The 17,348-nt window shown below is 45.1% G+C and overlaps 1 long non-coding RNA gene and 1 pseudogene across 1 annotated transcript; one reads left to right on the plus strand and one right to left on the minus strand.

Annotated features, from left to right (window-relative positions):
* The first annotated feature begins 272 nt into the window (after positions 1 to 272).
* LOC135909862 (uncharacterized) lies at positions 273 to 2,226 on the plus strand (annotated as a pseudogene).
* Positions 2,227 to 3,899: 1,673 nt separating this feature from the next.
* On the minus strand, positions 3,900 to 11,431 carry LOC139059408 (uncharacterized). The gene is made up of 4 exons (XR_011514142.1): positions 11,372 to 11,431; positions 10,155 to 10,288; positions 8,495 to 8,559; positions 3,900 to 4,440 (listed from the first exon to the last, which is right to left on the minus strand). It is a non-coding gene; the product is annotated as an uncharacterized lncRNA (long non-coding RNA).
* Positions 11,432 to 17,348: the final 5,917 nt, after the last annotated feature.

Raw genomic sequence — 17,348 nt, forward strand, 5'->3', positions numbered from 1 at the left:
GACGCGCGCGTAAGGGCCCGTCAGGCGGTTGGAAATTTGCGCTGTGTTCGGCTACTGTGCCAGTGAGCAGGTATTTGACAACCATAAAGGCCAAACTGTTCGTTTTATGCCAGTCGTCATCCACCGTTCAAGGCCGGCTGATCCCGTTGATAACGCGGACGATCGGACGTCGCCCTGGCCACGAACGATCGCGGCCGCCTTCATTATTTCTTGGGCTATTTCTGCATTGCAGTAGAAACGATGCAAACTGTTGATTTATAGTAAAAGCCTCCATGTACGCTTCGACATCTCAATACACCACCGCTGCTTGGTACGTTCGCATACCCCAGTCGCTTAATTGTATGCAGCCGACGGTTTTGTTTCCGGGCTATCGCGACACCTAACTCCATTTTATAGTTTATTGGTTTCAACGATACAAAGACTGTAGCGGCTGACGAGCTGTTAGTTAGCTTTCAAAGTCCAAGAGTCGCCTTTCGACTAATCTTAAATGTCTTCTTCATCAACCTATCACATTAATGTCGCGTTGATGCAGTGGGGGATGTCTTTAAAAACCGTACATACAAGTGCACCGATTCTATGTTTTTTTTTTCTTACCAGATGGGCAGAGCGAGCTCGAGCACGTGCGAAATCACCTACGAATTGCCAGGAGCCATCACAACAAAGTGAAAGGAGGGCAAGTGGAAAACAATGTTGCATTTTGGTTCAGAAATCATAGAAAAATTTATTTTTTCCGTTTACACAGGACAAGGACACTCACAGTTTGGTTGGAGGCTCCAATCAGCAGCAGTTAATTGACTTTTTCCATTTATATAGGACAATGACATTCACAGTTTGGCTGGAGGCTTGTATCAGCAGCAGTCATGCCTTGAACCGCCAAATGGACACAGTAGCCTGGAGCTGGTACGTTCACCGTTTGCTGGAGCTCGATTCATATTCTCTCTCATTTGCGACTTTCAGGTTGAATGCAATCTTGAAGAGGAGCACATTGAGGCATTAGACCTTACAGTGCAAAAGGTGTGCCAGAAAGAAGAATCAGCCACACCATGCTTCATAACACCAGCAGGAAATTTGCCATGCCTATCGCACCGTGCTGCAGGACCAGACTCTAGGGTTTGCTTTTTGGAGGGATTCGACACAGTTTCCTTAACACCCGGTGCAGTGAGAGATCTCTGTGGCGTTTCAGACAATGTTTTCTCGCTCCTGTTAAGTCTCCTGCCTCACACGAGAGATAAGGGTACTGATGTCAGCCTTCCGAACAAACTTTTAATATTTCTATTCAAAATGAAGCACGGAGTGCCTTTTAGTGCAATTGCAGTAATTTTTGGCATTCATGAAACAACAGCAGCACGAACGTTTCATGCAGTTCTGGGCACGCTTGCGGGTGCTACAAGAAAGTGGATATATAAGCCACATATGCAAGTGATACGGGATACACGTCCAGAGTGTTTTAAGGTCAATTATCCTGACTGCACACTCATTGTCGATTGCACTGAAGTGCGCACAGAAACACCATCAGAGGTGAGGCAACAACATGTCCTCTACTCCACGTACAAAAGTGGCTTTACATTGAAATTTTTAGTTGCGATTGCCCCCTCTGGCCTCATTGTATTCAAGTCCAAATCCTATGGTGGGCGTTGCTCAGACACATAAATCGTGCTGGAATCAGGATTCCTTGAAATAATTGGTCAGCATGATGTTATTCTTGCTGATAAGGGTTTTCCTGGAATACTAGCAGGTGTAGCAGGTAAAAGTGCCGTACTGATTATGCCACCATTCTCAACTGACAACCAGCCTTTCTCACCTGCAGAACTGCAAGAAACATACAATGTTGCTCAAGTGCGCGTGCATGTAGAGAGACTGATACAGCGCATAAAAACTCATGGAATTTTGGAGCACCGTATTCCTGTCAGTTTGATTCCTGCCATGAGTGAAATTTTTCATATGTGCTGCATTTTGGCAAATCTGCAAAGTCTAAGTCCAAGTTTCGACGGGAATTCAGGGCGCAGGCTCCTTTCCCAAGCGTTTGACCCCTGAAGAAAGCCGAACGCCAGGCCGGGGAACGCTTGTACCCAATTTAAGAGAAACCAGTGGGTGCCCGGCGGCGGTGGGAATCGAACCCACAGCCTCCCGCAGCCGAGGCGGGCGCTCTGCAACTAGGCGGGTGCTTTATTTTTTATTAACAAAGTAAGGTGCTTTATTTTCACTGTGATACACAAGCACAGAGTATCAAACATATTTTTGGCATAAGCACTGCTACCACCTTTTACAAAATTGTAATATTTAAAGGCCAACTTCCCCACAGAGATTTTGAAAAACATTTCGGTCATGTATGTTTTTCATCATTTTTGGCGATAATAAAAAGCGGACCAATCCATTCGTGTAAACATGTGTAGACTTATGTGCCTAGCTTGCAAACACAATACTGCTGTTTTGCAGGCAAGCACCATACAGAAATAAATTACTATGCTTTATTTTTAGAACATTAAGCGCAGTATGACACTGAAGAAACTGCTCATAGCAGTGATATTTTAGCCAGCTAACATAGTAGTGCCCAGGTCACCAGGAAAGCTAGCAGCTTTATCTGCGACTCTGAAATTATAAACTTGGATGAGAAATTGTAAAGCAAGGGGACAGCACTAGGCTGAACAAATTTGCAAACATATCTAAGAAGCTATGGTGTGGCTCTCAACCACCATACAAACACACACAAAAACATGGGAGACATCAATTAAAATTAAAGGAGACGTGATCAGGTCGACAGTGCCTCAAGGCTACATTCACTACAGGCATCAAAAATGGCTTAAACACTGCAACTGTGAACTAGCCTCAACTGTGCAACAGCAGAGGCTCTCAATAAGGAAATACAGTGCAAGCTTACAGATACAACTGAAAGAATCACTGCAACTCCTTCAGTGACAGAATGGACATGTAAAAGCCATGGCAGACGTTCGGGATCTTTTTGATGCAGTCTTTCATGTTGCAGTTATAAAGCGACAATACGCAAAGAAATTGGTGGTAATAAAGCATTGCTGTTCACTTGCAAGTTCCTGAAAGCCAGGCAATTTCAGAGGAAGATTTCAGACTAAAACCAGCTTTTGCCATCAGGTAGCTCAACAGTGTTTAACACTCTAGCAACTTCCTTAAAGGGCCAACAAGTGCAAAAAATGCGTCATGAAATGGTGCAAAGGAAAAGACGATGATTTATATTGATAGAAACAAGGATGCTGTACATGTTTTAAGTAGCTATTATAATTTTAAATTGGCACAGAAATCGAAAAACACTTTGTCACTCACTGGAAGTGAAACCTTGATACTAACATACTGTAGGTAATTGAGCTGTTAATAAGTGCTGCATAATTTACAAATCAGCCTTTATATTACACAGACCTAGGGTCTGTATCCAAGCTAGCTGGTACAGTGGAAGGTCGAGACAGTAACACGTTTTGGTAAGGCATGTATGGCAATAACAATGTATTTTGTCATTCTTTCCGTTGTCTGTTTTTTATTTGTGCTTTACCTGCCTGAAAACCACAGGCACTTTAATCTGTGAGTACTACAAGGTAAAAAAGGCATGCATAATGGTACACATAGATGCTTTTGTACACACGCGAATTTGCATGCAAGTAACCCAAGTTCTGTGGTCCCCCCTATGAGATACAATATGACATCAACTATGCCACAAGTGGGCCAACTCTGCACACTGTAATCAGTAAATCTGCACACTGTAAGTCAGGAAAAACACGTAATAGGAAGTATACTGCATTTCAGTACTAATAAAAAGACCAGTAACCGCGTACACTAGTAGAAGGTCACGTGGCAGAGCTCTTATGCAGCTTCATGTGTGTGCCATGTAGTGCGCGAAAGGTCATTTTTCGCGACTTTTATTGATAGGTTAAAAAAGTAAATTTCCAAATTTAATGAGAGAAACATGGCTTGTTTTAGCCACTATGATAGGGAATCATTCCATAAGCAGGGTTATCTGATTTCATGTGCTGAGCAGCTGTATGTACCTTTAAGAGCAAACTTACTTCCTGCAAGCAGGAATCTGGTCTAACGCAGGAGCTGCTTAATGTAGTACGAATAATAAAACGCCTCCAACCGAGGAATGTTTCGAGCAAGGAAGTCTTCATCTCTGTCAACAACTATAGTAATATCTTGCTTGCTTGTATAAACAAAAAAGAAACATTCTGTAGTGTTAGTGACATACATGGCAACCTGAACCTGTGAATAATATGGGTGGCTGCGAGGCAACTGAAGCATTCCATCATGATATGTCACATAGCTAACGTAGCTTTCGCACAGAGCATGATCTATGATTATGTCATCTTTACGACTGTAGGGGCACTTGATTTCAAGCAAAACGACACCACTGGTTGTTTGGAAAAGGCCATCGGGACTTGCACAAAGCCATGGCTGACAGGGGTGAATCACAACGCCAACCTGCAAAGCATATTTTGTAAAGTTAGCAAATAATATGTACAACATGCACGAACACCATATTCAATATGTTTTGTCCAACAGTCATGCTTTCAAATATCAGTAGCAACCACCGTGTGTGCAGCAGTGGCTGTGACAGTTTCAGTATGTGTGAGCCAGCCTCAGTGTACAAGCACTTCGATGAAAATGCATTACGCTGATCTATAAATGTGCTAAGGGGAAAAATGATCGGTTTTACTTTTATTCCAGTAATGCATAGTGGAGAGGGGGATAGAGAGACAAGGGCAACACTGCCAAGCTCTACTAATTACCCACTCTTGCAGTGTATATTCTTTCAGCTTGCTGAGTAACGTGCTCTTGTGGATGAAATTCAAACTTGCCCTTATCCATTATGAGCTCGCTTAGGAGTTCCTATAAAAGCACTACAAAAAACAACTTGATGTCTGTATTAGTAAACTGATAGATTAGTTAGTTGTACAATATTAAAATGCATTATGTGACAACGTAGTTACCACCAGAACAGCAATTGGCCTCCCTGGTGCAGTATTCGGCCACAACCTCCCTGATGATATCTACAATTGATAGACCTCAGTCCCCAACAGCTGCGGAGCTACTGACCAAGGAGGCGGTCAGACCTGTATTGCAGCAGAGGGTGCTAAGAATCTCTGGATACGAACAGGCCGAGAATGGAAACCGACCCTGTCAACCTTTAACAGCCGAACTCTGTCGAGTGAGGCTAGCTTAGCAAAACTCTTTGAGGAACTATCAGACGTTATTTGGGATATTATTGACCTTAGCAAAATTAGAAGAGCTGTTGAGGCTTATACATTGCTAAATACCGGCCATGTCCTCTGCTATAAAGGTCTCCCTGATAAGAAGCAATACGGGGTAGGATTCCTAATCCACAAGGACATAGCGGGCAACACTGACGAATTCTACAGCATTAACGAGAGGGTAGCACACTTGACATAAAAATTGTAACAGTGCCAACACATGCATCCACAATGGACGAGACACAAGCGCTTGTTACTTAGTGGATGCATGCATTGGCACTGTTACAATTTTTACGTCAAGTATGCACCAACTCATCCAGAAAGAAGTTTTAATGAAGAGGGTAGCAGTAGTCGTAGCAGTGGAGGTATAGATTAAAGGCAGCATAAGCCTACACTCCAGCATCCAGCGACGACGATGAGGAAGTAGATCAGTTTTATGAAGATGTTGAATTAGCGATGAGAAAAGTGCAGATTCGGTATACAGTAGTAATGGGTGACTTCAATGCAAAACTGGGGGAAAAGCAGGCAGGTGAGCAGGCAATTGGCGACTACGGCGTCGATTCTAGAAACGCTAGAGGAGAGATGCTGGTAGACTTCGCCGAAAGCAATAAGCTGAGAATAATGAACACCTTTTTCAGGAAACGTAGCAACATAAAGTGGACCTGGAAAAGCCCTAATGGTGAAACAAGAAATGAAATGGATTTCATACTTTCTGCCGATCCCAGCATACTGCAGAATGTAGATGTGATAGGTAGGGTGAAGTGCAATAATCATAGGTTAGTGGGGGCTAGGATTCACCTCAGTTTGAACAGAAAAAAGAGTACAATCGCTCAAGAAAAAAACAGGTCAACTTAGAGGCAGGAAGGGTAAAAGCAGACAAGTTTAGGCTGGTACTTGCAAACAAATATGCTGCCTTAGAACAGAGATGATGATGATGACATAGAGGCAATGAATGAAACCGTAACGAAGCTGGCGTCAGAGGCAGGAATTGTAGTGGGAGGCAAACAACCAAGGTAACCAATAGGCAAGTTCTCCCAAGTAACAAAGGACCGAATAAAGAAACGACAAAGAATGAAAGTGTCCAACTCAAAAGATCAGATAGAATTCGTGGAACTGTCAAAACGGATCAACAAAACGAAAATAAGTGATATTTGAAATTATAACGTGAGAAAGAGTGAAGAAGCCGTAAAAAGTGGACGCAGCCTGAAATCAGTGACAAAGAAACTTGGCATAGCACAGACCAAGATGTATGCACTGAAAGATAAGCAGGGTAATATCAGCAATCTTGAAGGTATAATAATAGCAGCGTAAGAATTCTGTACTGACCTGTACAGTACCCAAAAGCCTCGGGAGTACTCTATTCGAAACAATACTGAACAGTATACAGAAACTCCTCCTATATCTAGAGGTGAGGTCAGAAGGGCCTTGCAAGACATGAAATGGGGAAAAGTGGCAGGAGATGAAATAACAGTCTATTTAATCAAAGATGGAGGAGACATAATGCTTGGAAAAATGGCGGCTCTCAATATGAAGTGTCTATCGACTGCAAGGGGCCCAGAAAACTGGAAGGACCGTAAAAGAGAGAGTGTAAGAGTGGGGTTTAACGTTAATACGTAGAAGACAACGATAATGATGAATAGCTGGACAGCGTTATTACAATTGCTAGTGGTTGCAGTGGTGCTGGACGTTTCTGCGCAGGCGCGAGTATGAGCAGGTGCGAGAGAAAATCTGGGGGCCTTTGCTTCTTGAATATGTGAGTCTGCCTAGCCACTACGGAGGAGGTTTCTTAGCGTGTGTTGTATGCGTTTGTCCCCTAGGCATGCCGGCATTAAGAAGTGCGGTCCAGTTTGTTTACGCTCCGCTGCTGGCTGCTGGCACGGTGAGGCAGTGGACACGGACGCCCCATTTGGTGATCGCTGTGTCTGAAGGGGAAAGGTTCTGACTGGTGTTGTATAAGTCATGGTGTTTTTTCGTCGGGACGATAGATTGCATTTTTTACAAGCACTGCTCCAGGAGGGCACATGTAACTGGCAAACGGAGGCCTCAGGAGAGCACCTGAGGTTACAATAAAGCAGGAGGCGCAGGTCTCCAGGGCACCCAAGGGGTAGCGGGGGGATCAAAGCTGGAAGCAGGGTGGCCCATGGATAACTCGGCGAGCCCCAACCCACAGACCAGTCTGGGTTCCAGCTTTGATGTCCTCGTTGCCGCTTTGGTGTCCTGGAGGTGCAGCCAATAATGCGAAATAATGGCACGTTGTTTCAATTAGTACAAAAGACGATTGAATAAATAATTACATCCAGCCACCAATTGCGACACTAAGTTCAGCACTACCACACCCCGCAGCTTCTGCCGGCATGCCTAGGGACAAACAGAACACGCGCTAAGAAACTCCCCCGCAGTGCCTAGGCAGAGTCGCATTTTCAAGGAGCAAAAGTCCCCACATTTCCTCTCTTGCAACCACTCTTACTCGCACATGCGCGCAAACATCCGTCATCTGCGCAAGTGCCACGCCCCGCTATACCTACGAGCAATTGTAGATACGCAGCCGAGCAAGGGAACAAGAGTTCAGGTTCGCCAGTCAGCCTCTACAGTCTGTGAAGGAGTACGTTTACCTAGGTCAACTAATCACAGGGAACCCTAACCATGAGAAGGAAATACACAGAATAAAAATGGGTTGGATCGCATACAGCAGACATCATGAGCTCCTGACAGGGAACCCTAACCATGAGAAGGAAATACACAGAATAAAAATGGGTTGGATCGCATACAGCAGACATCATGAGCTCCTGACTGGGAGCTTACTGTTATCACTGAAAAGAAAAGTATACAATCAGCACATTTTACCGGTGCTGACATATGGGGCAGAGACATGGAGACTGACAAAGAAGCTTGAGAACAAGTTAAGCACCGCGCAAAGAGCGATGCAATGAAGAATGCTAGGCATAACTTTAAGAGACAGAAAGAGATTGGTTTAGATCAGAGAGGAAATAGGTATAGACAATATTCTAATAGACATTAAGAGAAAAAAATGGCGCTGGGCAGGTCATGTAATGCGCAGATTAGATAACCGTTGGACCATTAGGGTGACAGAATAGGTCCCAAGAGAAGGGAAGCGCAGTAGAGGACGGCAGAAGACTAGGTGGTGCGACGAAATTTGGAAATTTGCGGGTGCTAGTTGGAATCTGTTGGCGCAGGACAGAGGTAATTGGAGATCGCAGGGAGGGGCTTTCGGCCTGCTGTGGACATAAAGTAGGCTGATGATGATGATGAACGTAGTTACAAACCTGGGTTACTTTGGCACCAATTTTTTTCTCGAATGTTGCCCTTGCTGTTGGTTCCATAGCAGTACCTTCAGAAAAGTAGAAAAAAAATGCAGATGCTATGTGAACGAGTTCAATGTAGCAATACTTAGAGAGCCTCATGCTCATTAATGATATCATGGATTTTGCTCTGAAATCCTTCCATAAATCACTTGTCAGTAGCAGTGTTGAACATTTTTAGTGTGCTAAGCAGTTATGAGTGTATCCCTTTTAAATCATGGCCCCTGGTAACATCAAACTTGGAAGTGTCAGAAGTGAAAAGGAAGAAAAGGTTCATGAATTTTCGTTGCCTCGAACAAAGAACCTCATGACTGCCAAGCAGGTCAACACAGCTAGTTGGGCGAGTTGAGAATTGCAATCGTGCATGTTCATGTGCTTACCAGACATTACAGAAGAGATGACGAGACACGGGTAACACGCCAGCTGTGCGCATCTCATTCTTTCTTTTGTCGTCTACTGAGCACATCTACACACTAGCAAAACTCTGAAACAAGTGCCCTACCAGTACACCACAGCTACTTTTCATTCCAGGTGAAATACAATTATACAGACAGGACTGAAGTAATACTACATGATACACAAGCATTGGCTTACAACTCAACATTTGATGAAAACCCAGTGGAGTACAGTGCACGCACAAGGCCAGCCATAATCACTCTTGCGAACATGGTAATAAAACATTACATGCAAAGCCAGCGTCAGATATACAAGAAAAATAATTAGCAAAAACTGTATATTGCGCATGCCCAAGGGCCATATCTGCTTCTCAAGACTTTATTTTTCTGTCAGTGAAACGATGGCATGCTAACACGGACATCCAAGCCCCAACCCAAGCATTGCTGCCACTTCAACCTCTAGTTGCTTCTTTTCCTTAGCACACCGAGTAATGAACATTTCTTTTAATTCACTACAGCAGCCACATGCCTTGTGGTGCACTGGCAAATCGGCCCCACCAGCAGAGAAATGTGACATTGTATGCCTCCTTAGCTGGTATTCAGGACAATGACCTGGCTAATGAATGTCACCATGATGTTCTATGTATGACTGTATCTTGGTGTATATATATTGCTGTTTGTGTACTGCACTATCATCAATTGTTGCTTTCATGCTGCCAGTATGCACCACGGAAAATAGAACAATTTCTTGAAGCCTACGTCTCCCTGTGTGAACACAACAGACACCAATATGTTGGTTGCCTAGATGCTTACAGGCTCACAGGGTGTATGTATAGGCACATGGCATTCAAGTTCAAATGCCTGCACAAGTATCTACGGCTGTCATAATCCTTGCTGTATGTTCCCTTGTTAAAATGTGCATTTCTAGAGGAACTGTTCCTCACTCATGCACTTAACGGAATACAGAGCTACAAATTTTACTGCCACTGATAACCTGATCCACGCTGCAGTAGTATTCAAGCAAAGACCAATCTTTAGTAGTGCATATGTAAACATTTGTTCAGTTGCATGATTGAGGTGTTCCTAAGTGATGTAAAGCGGTATATTACAGTGGATTACAGTGCTTAGTGCCATCACTGGCTCAGGGCTGCTGCTTTAAACCAAAATTTATTAATTTCTATTACATGTCAAGTCCATCAAGTCATTTATAAAAAAAATTGGGTGCCTACCATACATCAGCGCCGGAACAAGTGGTGTTTTGGAGTTCTGCAGCTGCTCGGCCAGGGACTCGAAGGCCTTTTGCCTAGTCAGGATGCGGTGTGCGATGGAGCTTGATATCCTTACCGACCTTTCTTTGTGCCAACTGCAACACGAAAAGGATCAGTTAAATTTCATGGCCAGTAATAAAACGTAGAGCACATTCTGAAAGCATGCATCCATGCATGCACCAAGAAAGAGTATAGTGCACTACATGTTCTCATGCAGCAGAAAAGGTAAGAAAAGGAAAACATGCGAAATTTCAGAAATGTGCAGTGCTTTGTTACAAACCGGGGGCATTTTCCCTGCATTATAGTTTCAGCTGCTGTCACGGTTGCCTGGGAGCCTGTACATGCCACTTTTGTGGCAATAAATTGCTGCTCAATTGCAGTGAGTGAGGCACACTGTCATGCTGTATAGTGAGGTAGACTACACTCCCAGATCAACACCTCTTCTACAGATAATACGTCAGCATGGAGTGCTGCCTTTGAAATAAAGTCTTCTAGGACGTCTTGCACGTCTCGTTCAATTCGCCCTTGCTCCTCACTTAACAAAGCTGAATTCATTACACAGTTTATGTCGGGGAAATGGTGCAGAACATAGGATGGCGGTTCTTCTTTTGGGCACTTGCCACCAACATACAGGGGCTTGTACTCTGCAAGAGATAACAGCTGTGAACTACATGTTTAATAAACTAAAAGCACAGAAATTGCAGTGGCGACAGCTGCAGATGCAAAAGTATGATCAGTATTTAGTGCAACAATATAAAACATGATTGTGATTGAGTACAGACATAGCCAAACTTGTGCTAGGCATACACACATACCGACTCCATGCTCAGAAAATGCACGCTAATTAGATATGGCACTGTTGCATTGTCAATGCAGTGGCGTCCCTACGCAAGCGACAGGACCAGCAGCTTAGTGCTGCTGACCCCCCCCCCCCCCTTCCTGCATACCCACACACATACACAAGCTTCCACATGCACATAGCTTCCTTCCACATATGCTTAACATCAGCATGCCCAAAACCAGCTAGACACCACTTTGACCACGTTAATGTCGACTTGTCAAACAGGCATGTAAATAAGAAAATGAAATCGTGTTTCGAAAAGGCTTTCAATTTCCGCTGTACCGAGAACCAGTAGTTCTCCACGCCACATTTTTGCAAGACAAAATGTACAGTGTACCTCCAAAAAGCTCTTCGATGGACTCCCTTCGAGAAGTGTCCGGCTTAGAGGACGGCCGACCTCACCCTTGAGGGCGATCAGTCGAAGACGGCGCGTCGGCCTCGTTGACGAACAGGACGACGGCAGCTACATGTTTGCAACCGCCACCAAGGCCGGCCTTGCACGTGCACTGCGCACCCAGTATTCGCCGCTGCGATGACAGCTGCCAACGCAAAAATATATTTAGTCAAACAATTGAAAACGTGATTCTTACCGCGCACGGACGTAGCGAAATTTGCGTTAGGCATACACGAGATAAGCAGCGCTCGAAATTGTTTAGTTTGTGAGGCTTCGCTACGCCGCGTAAAACTTAAAATTAATAAGCATATGAAGTCCGTAAACGCTGGTCAAACTACGCAAGACACCAATCTTCGCGGTCATGGTGAAATAAGAAAAAGCTTAACGAATATGCGCGCTTACCTGAATGTTGACGTCGTACGTAGCTTGACGCACTTGCGAGTGGCATTTCGCCACCACTTGTGAATCGCCATCAAAGCGTTCCAGGGTCTCCTCGACGTCGTAAGCGTACTTCGCAGCGCACAACTTTCGGCCCTTCTCAAGCGCACTAGCACGGAAATATTCGTCGATCCCGGCCACTTTTCTAAAACCGTAGCGCAGCACTACGGGTGCCATGCTGCAGCCGCGGAGGTGGCGTCGCAGTTTTTGAAACGTGTGAAAATGTTAGAACGCACCACGACACAACAACAGAAACAAGCGACAAAAACGTGCTCGCGGTGAGGCCCACAACACTCACGTCGCCGCGGCGGGCAGCGGATATGACAGCATTGCTCGCACAGTGTGTGTTACTGAAAAATGCATTTCCGTCACTACAGACGGCGCTATCCCGTTATTTTTGGAGCGCCATCTGTCGAGAGCTGGTTCTCCATACCAATGGCACACATATTCAACAAATTTGACATGACAAAGCTCACCTGAAGCTGCGTACTTGGCTATCTCTTCTGCAGCTTTGCCATTGGGTTTCCTGGTGGACCAAATCTTGAACTCCTCTATTCGTTGTGCCACCAGTATACACTCCTCCTAAGGGGGTTTACGCTGCCATTGGCAAGCAGGAGGGGGCCATCAGGCTTAGCAGCGAGCAAGGCTTCGTGGTACCGTATTGCTTCAGCAGGCCCCAGGCCTGTTTGGAAATATCTGCTGAAGGACGCTTTTTCTTCTTCACTGGGCCGAAGCATTCGTAATGGATCAGCAGAGTCTGTGCTGTGATTATGCTGACCTGATATTTTGATGACTGTTGGTAGGGGGACAGGCCTGCGTAGGAATGGGTCATTTTGTTTCGTGTCCCTGTTCAGTTTCTTAATTTTAATATCCAATCTAGCCTCGCACTTTGTGCTTCGCTGGGTAGAGGTGGTCTTCGTCTTCTTTCGGTGGTCATGCTGGCAGCGCCAAACTTTGTGGAAGACCATCCTAAAATAAGAAAAATTCAGCATTTTCTTTAGCAGGCCACATTTTTACCGAGTCTTTCTTAGAATGTATAATACATCTTCCATCACTGTATTTCTTTACTCCTTGAATGCCTGTTTCATTCCTTGTGAGTTTCCATTCTTTCATTGTTTTCAACAAGATGCATGCACTTCTATTTACGAACTAACTAATTAATTTATTGCATGAACACAGGGCATATTATAAAGGCTAGAACTCATGGCTCTTAAAAGGGGTTATAAAAGGGGTTTGTAGATTGAAAATTTAGGCAAACGTAATCAACATTCAAAGGAAAGAGATAATTTGTGGCTATAAAAATATACTGTTGATTCTGCATTGATTCCTTTCTTTTCATATTCACACTCTCTGCTTTCTTCTCAACTTGTAAGTCTTGTAACCAGTGTGTGCAATTTTGTTTTATTTTCTTACATCATATTTTATCTTTGCACAAAGCCTGTTCCAACTAATTTCTTGTCTTATAATTGAACTAAGCACACCAGATTTACAGCCATTGCTTCCACTTTAAATTTTACAGTCTGTATGCTTTCTTCCCATGCCATTGCTTTCCTTATCACTTAAGGTAAGCATAATTTTTAAGATCCTTCCACCACCCCACTAATGAAGCATCAGCAGCCTACATTTAACAATAAGAACTCTGTCCGACACTGTCATTTCCTTTCTATAGCTCCCACTGCTATTACCCCTACCTGTCTAATTATGGTTCTCCAAGCTCCAGAGGAGACAAGGCTGTGTGCTGTGTAAAAAAAAGAATATCTGTGTTGACGAAAACAAGTCATTATGCTGCAATGTCGGCCCCAGGCTGTTTTCTTGTTTCCCATTTGCACTTCGTTGATTTATAACAATACCAGCTGTGCAATATATATGTATATATATACACTGATATACAGCCTTAGCATTAACACTTCAAGAAAATATCCTGCACATGCTCCTGCTTCCTTACTGCTCTTAGTTCATCCTAAGATTGCATTTTGTTATCTAATTATGTGAAATTTAGATTGTGACCAATTGGCCACAATCTAAATTTCACATCGGTGAATGTGTGCTCCCCCCGCAGGGGCGTCTGCGCAAGCAGGCGTTTGGTGCGTTGCGACACCACGGACCCGAGCACACGAGGGTCGGACCCTCCCGCGTGTAGCCGTGCGCGGCTTAGCCGTGTCCGGGGAAAAGAGGATCCTGGGGGTTGAGCCGATGCCGGGTGTTCGGACCTATAAGGCCCCCCGGCGGAGGCAACACACCCCTTTGGCCTCGGCTTCACGCAGACGGCACCCCCGGACTGACCCACCCGGGGGAAATCGGTAGTTGCCTTTTCCTGTCTCTCTCTCCCTCCAGCCTTCGTCTTTCTCTCACTTTCCACCTTTCCTGTCTTCTCCTAGCTTCCGTTTACTTCCAATTTTAGGCAGCAAGGGTTAACCTTGTGTGAATAACCAACCTAGTTTATCTCATATTTGGTTATAGTGATAACGTACAGCTGGCGTTTGCAGGACCTGTTTTTACAGTCCCTGTAACGTCCCCTTGTAGGGCTCCACGGTGGGTGGTTGGCGTTATCGCCGAAAATTACATTATTCTATGGCTAGTTCCTTCCCTCCCCTCCTTGATCGCCCTCACAAAAGAGGGCGCACCGAAGATGTGTTCAAGTTCTTTGGTCGTGAAAGACCCAACTTCCCACGGTATCATGTCATCCACTCTGAAAAATCCGATAAGCAAGTACGAAATATCTCCCCTTTTCTAGTTTCCAAGTCCTTAACTGATGTCCTTGGTCCAGGCTACAAGGTATCAAGGCTGGCATGTGGCGATCTCCTGTTAGAACTACATGACCAGAAACAATACGAAAAGTTGCCCAGTCTAGTGTCATTTGAGGATGTTCCATTGACAGTAACTCCTCACCGCACTCTGAACACCACCCGCGGCTTTGTGTCTGATGACGATTTGCTCCAGCTGACAGAAGCTGAGCTCTTGGAGGGCTTCAGTGAGCAGAACGTTGTCAATGTCAGAAGAATTAAGATCAGAAGGGATGGTAAAGAAATTCAAACGAAGCACCTAATACTCACATTCGGTTCAAGTGTCCTGCCCGAGTCAATCGAGGCCGGGTACATCAAGCTCCGCGTTAGGCCGTACGTGCCCAACCCACTCCGCTGTTTCAAGTGCCAGCGCTTCGGCCACAGTTCGCAGAGTTGCCGAGGCCGCCAAACTTGTGCTAAATGTAGTGCCCTTGAACACGCCACTGAAGCATGTAATAACTCTCTCCACTGTGTAAACTGTGACGGGGATCACGCCGCGTACTCGCGGTCGTGCCCCTCATGGAAAAAGGAAAAAGAAATTGTAACTATAAAAGTAAAAGACAATATTTCGTTCAAAGAGGCACGAAGGCGGGTATCATACCTGCCCAAGAAAACCTTTGCCGATGTGGCGCGTCAGGGGGCAGCGTCACAACGGCCTCCGGCGGCTGTCCGACCCTCAAGCAGTGAGTTGGCAGTTACGCCATCTGCCCCCGCGGCGGTTGCAGCTAGCGCTGCTCCGTCAACCGAGGAGAAGGGATCATCGACCCCGAAGGTGGGTGCAGCCGAGGCTGCCTCAACCTCCCAGGTCCCTTCCAGCGCTGGCAACGGCCGGCGCAGCCAAATCCCCCAGGGAACCCCATCGACCTCCGGGCTGGTGGGCGCAGGGGTCTTGCCCTCAAAGGCGGGACTCTCCCTGGTGACTTCTCGCTCGCAAGAGCAGGTGTCCGGCGCCTCACAAGAGGCAATGGACACTACACCTATCCTCCAGGGGCGCCAAGCGCCTAAGGAGCGGCGAGGTTCACTCGAACGCTCCAGAAAGGGCAAAACTCCCGTTACAGGGCCTCGAAAGGGCTCTGTAATTTAATCACAGTAATTTCCATAAACACTACTTCTGTTTCTGTACACACAGCACATATTATCACCCAATATGGATACACAAATAATTCAATGGAACGTCAGAGGTCTTCTCAGAAACCTTGATGACGTGCAAGAGCTCATTCAAAAACACAATCCAAAAGTGCTGTGTCTACAGGAAACACACTTAAAACCAAAACACACTAATTTTCTTCGACAGCACATTACTTTCCGCAAAGATCGCGATGATGCTATGGCATCATCTGGCGGTGTTGCCATTGTAATTCAAAAAAGCATAGCATGTCAATGTTTACAGCTACGAACGGCCCTCGAAGCAGTAGCGGTTCGAATTGTCCTGCTGAACAAACTCATCACTATTTGTTCGATTTACGTACCCCCGCATTACCAACTAAACAAACATGAATTTCAGTCCTTGATAGATCAATTGCCAGAACCTTATCTTGTTCTTGGCGATTTCAATGCACACAGCAGCTTGTGGGGAGACTCTCGTATTGATGCGCGAGGTCGTCTCGTTGAGCAGTTCCTTTTTTCTTCTGGAGCGTGCCTTCTTAATAAGAAAGAACCCACATATTACTCTCTTGCAAACAGAACCTTTTCGTCAATAGATCTTAGTATAGTTTCCGCGTCTATACTGCCCGAACTCGAATGGGAAGTTACAAATAATCCCTACGGAAGCGACCACTTCCCCATACTATTAAGAACACTTAAAGAAAATGAATATCTACCACAGGCTCCTAGGTGGAAGATTGAGACACAGCAGACTGGGAGGAATTCCGAAATTTAACTAGTATATCATGGGATGACATGTGTTCTTTAGAAATCGATGCTGCTGTGGAATACTTCACAGCCTTTATAATGGATGCCGCATGTAAATGCATACGTGAAGTAAGTGGCTCGGCATGCAAACGGCATGTCCCGTGGTGGAACGATGAATGTAGAGTCGCACGTAGGAATCAAAACAAGGCGTGGGGGTTGCTACGTGCTTCGCCCACTGCAGAGAATCTTGTTAACTTCAAGAAAGTTAAGTCTCAAGGCAGGAGAACCCGCCGACAGGCCAGAAGAGAGAGTTGGCAAAAGTTTTTATCGAACATCAACTCGTTTACAGATGAGGCGAAAGTCTGGAACCGCGTAAATAGAATTAGAGGCAGACAAACATATTCACTCCCTCTCGTAAACACACAGGGTGATACGCTGCAACATCAGGCAGACTCACTTGGCGAACGCTTTGAGAGTGTGTCAAGTTCAAAACATTATTCGAAATCCTTCCTAAAGTATAAACAAATAGAAGAATGTAAGCCACTCAAAGGAAAATGTCTACAAAATGAATCGTACAACTGCCCTTTCAGTATTGCCGAGTTCAGAGCTGCCTTGAGCTCATGCAAGAGCTCTGCACCTGGACCAGACAGACTCATGTATGAAATGATCAAAAACCTACCCAGTGATACCCAAGTTACACTACTCACACTTTTCAACACCATTTGGGCTGCAGGATACCTCCCAACTGCATGGAAAGAAGCCATTGTGGTTCCTGTTTTAAAACAAGGCAAAGATCCTTCCTTAGTGGCAAGTTACCGCCCGATCGCCCTCACGAGTTGCCTTTGTAA

The sequence above is a fragment of the Dermacentor albipictus genome, chromosome 1 (assembly GCF_038994185.2).
Source record: "Dermacentor albipictus isolate Rhodes 1998 colony chromosome 1, USDA_Dalb.pri_finalv2, whole genome shotgun sequence".
Classification (NCBI taxonomy): Eukaryota; Metazoa; Arthropoda; class Arachnida; order Ixodida; family Ixodidae; genus Dermacentor; species Dermacentor albipictus.